This window comes from Macrotis lagotis, chromosome 3 (assembly GCF_037893015.1).
Source record: "Macrotis lagotis isolate mMagLag1 chromosome 3, bilby.v1.9.chrom.fasta, whole genome shotgun sequence".
Lineage (NCBI taxonomy): Eukaryota > Metazoa > Chordata > Mammalia > Peramelemorphia > Peramelidae > Macrotis > Macrotis lagotis.
In genome coordinates, this window is record NC_133660.1 from 209,946,749 (window position 1) to 209,953,031 (window position 6,283).

The 6,283-nt window shown below is 31.1% G+C and overlaps 1 pseudogene; it reads right to left on the bottom strand.

The window, feature by feature from the left end:
• Positions 1-272: 272 nt before the first annotated feature.
• On the bottom strand, positions 273-846 carry LOC141519307 (SAP domain-containing ribonucleoprotein-like; annotated as a pseudogene).
• Positions 847-6,283: the final 5,437 nt, after the last annotated feature.

Below are 6,283 nucleotides of genomic sequence, written 5' to 3' on the forward strand. Positions count from 1 at the left end.
AGCATTTCCCCAAGATTAAAATAAAATTCATCAGTTTATTTTTTACAATTGTTAAGAAAAATTAACAACCAAAATTTTAAAAACATCTTTAAGTTATAACAGCAAAAACCTAAAACTCCGGCTAAGAGTTTGTGTACATATCTGGGATATATGTCCCCTCATCAGGAGACAGGGCTTAGGAAGGTGGTTGTTTCAAATACATGTGGGTATGTAAATGACCAAGAAGAATCATAGATGGAAATTATCAATAGCAGAAGGCAACTCAAAGCTTGTCATCGGACAATACCAAATTACTTTGCTCCTTTACTCTTCTTTTCCTCTATATTCTCTGTGGTTTCAATACCAACTGAACTTGTGACAATCCTAGATTGATACTTCCTCTTTTTCAGCTTCTCATCATCCTCATTCTTTTTGGAGACTGAGAAGATGCTAAAATCAAATTTTTAGTCCTTTCCTTTAATGTATACATGTTTACCATTGGTTTAGTATCTTATGATAAACATTTTGCTGAATCTGAAGAAACGTCAAATAGAACTACACAGGCAGCTTTCTTGCTCTCTAAGCTCAAATATATTGAATCACTCAGTTTGTTTCTGCATCCTCTCAGTCTGTAGTTTTTCAGATGTGATTTTCACTACCTTCTCCTCTGCTACTACATCAGCAGTTTTCTCTGGAGGTTCTTCCTTTCTGACAGGTATTTCTACTGGCTTTGATACTTCTTCCTGTCTCATCTCCCAGAGCATCCTTTTTATTGGTCTCCTCTTTAGCATGCTCTTGAAGATAAGCCTGGAGTCTACTGGTCTCTAGCCCCTGTGTAAGACATTTCTGCTTCAGCTCTGAAATCATTGGTTTATTATTTAGAGATAGAAAAGGCAGTATTCTCTTCCCCTTTTGAAATTTAGAAATATATTACCTTATTTCTAGTCTTGTGGTATTTTTTGAGTATGCCAATGTCTTTCAAAAATCTTTGACAATGGCATAGAAATCCCACATTTTTTCTTTAATTTTCTTAGAATATAATTCATCTGACATATCCAACCTTTCTGGAGAGCAATTTGGCATTATGACCAAGGGGGAAAAATATACATACACTACTGGGCCTATAGACCCTGAAGAGATTATGAAAAATGTGTAAAAGCATGATTTGTACAAAAATTTTCATAGCAGCCTGTTTGTGGTGGCAAAGAATTGGAAATTAAGTGAAATTAAGCTAATTAGGGAATGGCTTAACAAACTGTGGTATATGTATGTCAAGGAACACTATTGTTCTATTAGAAACCAGGAGGGATGGGAATTCAGAGAAGTCTAGAAGGATTTGCCTGAACTGATGCTGAGTGAGATGAGAAGAACCAGAAAAACATAGTATTCCCTAACAACAACATGGGGGTGATGTTCAACCTTGATGGACTTGCTCATTCCATCAGTGCAACAATCAGGGACAATTTGGAGCCATCTGCAATGGAGAATACCATCTGTATCCAGAGAAAGAATTGTGGAATATGTACAAAGAACCAAAGACTATTACCTTCAATTTAAGAAAAAAACCCATTATCTTATTATATAATTTTGCTATCTCTTATAATTTATTTTTCTTCCTTAAGGATATCATTTCTTTCTCATCACATTCAACTGAGATCAATGTATACCATGGAAACAATGTAAAGACTAACAGACTGCCTTCTGTGGGGGAGGGGTAGCAAGAATGGGGGAAAATTGTAAAATTCAAAATAAATGAAATCTTTCTTTAAAAAATATAGTTCATCTGAATCGAATATCTTGAATTTGTCCTGATCAGTTATATGTGTCTTGTTGACTAATATTGAGTATCACATTGAGTCATATTTTGTCCTATGCTTCCCAATGCAAAGGTGATTATGTATTTAAACTCAATTATAAATTTAAACTATTACAATTTCTAGTTTAAATTAAATTGGATCCCAGCTCCGTCACTCACTAATTATATAAGCAACTTAACCTCTTTGAGCTCCAGTACTCTTGTGCAAAAGAGTAGCTTGAGCCAGATAACTTTCATCTCTAGATCTATGATCCCATCTCCTTGGCAGAGAAAACAGAAATAAAATAAAAATTAATCTTTGTCATTGACTTTCATTGCCTGACGCATGACTTTTCTCCCATTTTCTGTTTTTTCCACCTTTCTTCCCTTTCCTGTCAGAAAAGTTTTTTTTAAAAAACTACTCAGCTATTTTTGTTTTTCTTGGCTTCCATTGCCAGTCTTAGCTCACTTTGAGTTTTTGTAACACATTTCTCTCCATCTTTCTATTGAAGATGGTAATGATTATAATATAATACTCAAAGTGAGAGACAACAGATGTACAGCCTGAGGAGTATTGTGATTCCCTTTAGATATACACAAAACAAAAAGGAGATGCTCTGTGCTCTTTGTAGCATACTCCTTCTCTTTGGGGAATTTATAGGAAATTATGAAAAACAAGGACAGTAGTCATTCAGGTTGAGGAGATGTAGAAATGCTGCATCAATAAGGATGGATGTGGGGAGTTTTCAAATGAATGAAATCACAAACAACTCAAAATTTCAACAACTCAAAAAATAAGTTTCCATTCTTATGAAATGATATATAGGATATAAAGCCATTGGTTTGCAATATCTTATCCAATAGACTAAATAGTGCATATATTCTTCCCAATAATCAATTAATTAACAACAACAACTGTGGCCCAGGTACTTTGTTAGGCTTTGGGAATACAAAAACAAAAATGAAACAGTAGAAAATAAAGAAACTGAGGCTCAAAGAATGAATGCTACTTCCTTAGAGTGACATGACTAATATAAGCCATTTGAACACAGTCTTCTGGAATGAGTTTAATTTGTTTCTATTTTTGTTTTATATGTAAAATAATATGATCACATTCTTGATAATTTCATCAAAGACTTCAGTCCATACAGACATTTTATGAAAATGAAATCTCCAAACAAAAACCAAGGCAAAAATTTTTATGACTTTTTTTTTGACATCTAATGCAATTGATTTAACTACTTTTCAGCAAATTCAATAATTTACTAAGAAGAATTAAATACTTCTCCTGAAGTGTTAAAAAAAAGTCACAGGCTGCTGAGAGAATTAATTTATGCCCTGTAGAATTATCCTTAACACCTGATGAGGTGTTACAAAAGGGAATTTCATGTCTCATATCAGCACTTTCAGATGATGGTTTTAATGGCCAGGCTAATCAAGAAATGGATTGGAGTATTGACATTAATGCAGCACTAACATATTTTAAAGAATAAGGGGAAATTTTACATGCATACAGAGAATTCCATTCCAGGGAATATCATTTAACATATATTGCTGGTAGAAAATGCTATGAAGAAGATTAATCGAAGCTCTATTAATTTTAAAATTATGTTCATTTCTGTGATGTTTTCCAATATTTAGCATTGAGTTATAATATTAGTAGTATGTAACATATGAAAAGAAAGGATAAACTGAACCTTACCCAAAGTAGGGCAACTAGGATCAGGAAAGGACTAATAGCTATGCTAAATGATGATAAGATGAAGGACTAAGGTTGTTTAGTATGGAGAAATGAAAATTATATTTACTGTCATTTTTTAAAGTGGGAGATGTTATCTTTTCTTTTGGTATCTCCTGATGCTAAAACAAAGCTCAAATGATGAAAATTTATAAGAAGAGCTTTGTTAATAACTGAACTGTTCAAAAGATACTGAACTCCCTGTCACTGTTGGTATTAGGGCACACATTGGATGACCATATGGGGTTATTGCAAAGAGACTTATGAATTTAATAAGAACTGGGCTAAGTGACCTTTGAATTTTCCTTCAACTCTGAGAATCCATTACATAACTTCATTTGTAATATATAGATATTTGAGATAAGGAATTCAGATAATACTAGTCATGCCCTCCATTATGCCTTCCCCAATAATTTATTAATGTCTCCTACCTGAATGTGCATAGCATCTGTCTTTATTATGACTTTATTTTTTGATTTGATATTTTTATATTTAATATAATTTTCTATTATTTGGACACCTTTTTCATATTCTGTTTATAATATAATATAACATAACAACATAACATAATATAACATAATATAACATAATATAACATAACATAATATAACATAAACATAACATAACATAATATAATATAATATAATATAATATAATATAATATAATAATATAATATGTATATCAGACTTGTCTCACCAAAGAAACTAAAGCTTCAGTAAGCACTTATTCACACACATACACACAAACACACAACACACACAAATACAAGCACACAGCTAATGTAAAGACTTTTTTTGATGTGAAAGACATATTATATATATATATATATCAGTTAATACAAAAAGTAGACATAGTAAAGACAGGGGAATTTTAGGTGAGCAAATTGTATTTATTTGTAATTCTTTGTTACCAAAAAAATAGTAGTACAAATATTTTAGTTTCTGGAGTCTTTATTTTAATCAAAGATTTCCTTAATTTATATACTTAAAAAGCAGAATCTCTAGGTCAAAGAATATGGAAATTATACTCACTTTATTTGCATATTTTTCAAAGTGTTTTTAGAGTAGTTATGCTAATGCACACTTCCACTAACATTGCTTTAGTGTGCCTATCTATCTACAACCACACCCACATTAAGTATTCTCATTTTTTGTCCTTTTGCCAATTTTCTGAGTGTGAAATAAAATCTCAGGATTATTTAAATTTGCATTTCACTTATTAGAGATTTGTAATATTCTACCACATGTTGATAATGGTTATACGTTTTGGGTTGGGTTTTTTTTTTTGAGAACTGTTTGAGCATTCAACTTGCTTGTTGGAGAATGGATTCTGGTCTTATATTTCTGTACATCTACAGATATCTAGACAACTAACATATCTTGGATACTAATTTGTTATACAAGAATTTTAATGCCAAGATTTTTTTCCTAGTTGATGATTTCCATTCTTATCTTAGAAGTATTGATTTTGTATTTGTTTATGCAAAAGGTTTTAGCTTCATGTAATCAAAATCACCCATTTTAATTTTTGTAATTACTTTTAGCTCTTGTTTGGTTAAGAATTCATCCCCTATAGTAAAGAAAGTACATGAAAGGTAGCAGGAGATGAAGCTAGAAGATGAATGCAGGAGTCAAATTGTGGAGGAATTCAATTATTAGAATAAGAAGCTTTTATTTATCTGATAAGACATTTTGAAAGTATGCCTCTTTCAGTAAAATTAAAACAAAATTAACTTACTAACATATCCAATATGTACATTATTTATTTATAAACTATATATTATCACTCAACTAATATACATATATATACATTTAAAATGTATATTCAAAATAAAGTAGAATAAAATAAACAATATTTTAGAATAACATTAATTTTACTTGTTAATTGTTCAAAAGGCTTTTCACTATCACCTTTTAATGAGAACAATATCTTGAATATGCTTGAATACTTTTTTTTCTGTTCTGTATTGTATTTTGTTTTATTTTTCCTTTTTGTCCTATGTAAATTTCATTACCTTTTTTGAAATGTTCTGGGTAAACCATAAATTTAAAAGCCACCTATTTTTCTTGTATGACATGGTTTACCTATTTATATTTAATAGATTCTTCAGAATAGGAGGAAGTCCCTAGAATGATTATTTTCCCAAAATTATCCAAATGTGTCAAAAATCTGAGAAATGGTGATCTTTATTTCAACATACATAAGATATTTTATACACACATATAATGACATTATACATATATATATGTGTGTGTGTATATATATATGTATATATATATATACACACACAAACCAGTAAACTCTTACTAATGAAGAAGAGAAGTTATAGTTTAAAGATGAGACTAACTCTTTTCTTTCAAGAAGACTTGTCATTTCAGTAAGACCTCCCTTGTTTTCTAATACATTGAGACATATTGTGTAAATACAAAAAATTATATAGTTATGTATTAGTATGATTGAATTTACTTGTATACAAGCTTTGTTATTGAGAGATTTGTGTCTACTTTCTGACATTCTATGGTCTCTATCTAGCTCTGATAGTCTATGTTCTGAATTTCCTTTCAGACATTGGACCTCTCCAAAAGAGAGAATGGGCCACAAAGGTGTGATGACTCCTAAAAGATTCAGATCTAACAATAGATGAAGCTTTGAAGGGGGTGGAGGTGGTGGAGAGAAATGGGGAGAAGGAGAGAGAAAGAGGGGAGAGAGGGAGAGATAGAGAGAATTAATGTCTGTGGAGAGAAAGGTCTGTTCACTAGAATTTCTCAAG